Consider the following 681-nt stretch of genomic DNA (forward strand, 5'->3'; position numbering starts at 1 on the left):
ATATATATGTATGTATCTGTTTATAATATGCTCTTGATGCAACTTCTCAACCCACACCCCACCCCATCCTGTCCCATCCTTCAGATAATAAGATAATAATTTATAATCATTAATTTATCATAATTTCTAATGTATTGTGTATATGTGTGTGCCTTTATATATAAAATAGAAAAGATAACCATTTTATAAAGACACTAGCATTACAACAGTATTCTTTAAATTTGTAATAGTTCAAAACAGTCTTTTATTTCAATGTCTTTTAATGTATATTTTGTTTCTGTTGTTGTTGTCATTGTTGTTGTTATTATTATTATTATTATCATTATTAAAGCAGCAAGCTGGCGGAATCCTCAGCATTTCTTCCAGTTTTATGTTATGAGCTCAAATTCCGCCAATTTGGGAGTCAATAAAATAAGTACCAGTTGAGCACTGAGGTCAATGTAATCGACTATCCCCCTCCCCCAAAATTGCTGGCCTTGTGCCAAAATTTGAAAGCAATATTATTATTATTGTTGTTATGGGTTTGGTAAAGCATTGGAAAAATACCTTGCAGTATGTCTTCTGGCTCTTACATATGTCCCTGAGATCAATTTTGCTTTTGCTTTTCGTCCCTCAATAGTTGATAATAAAATAAAGTACCAGTCAAGTACCGCAATTGGTATATCAACTAACCCTCCCTCC

This window comes from Octopus bimaculoides, chromosome 19 (genome assembly GCF_001194135.2).
Source record: "Octopus bimaculoides isolate UCB-OBI-ISO-001 chromosome 19, ASM119413v2, whole genome shotgun sequence".
Lineage (NCBI taxonomy): Eukaryota > Metazoa > Mollusca > Cephalopoda > Octopoda > Octopodidae > Octopus > Octopus bimaculoides.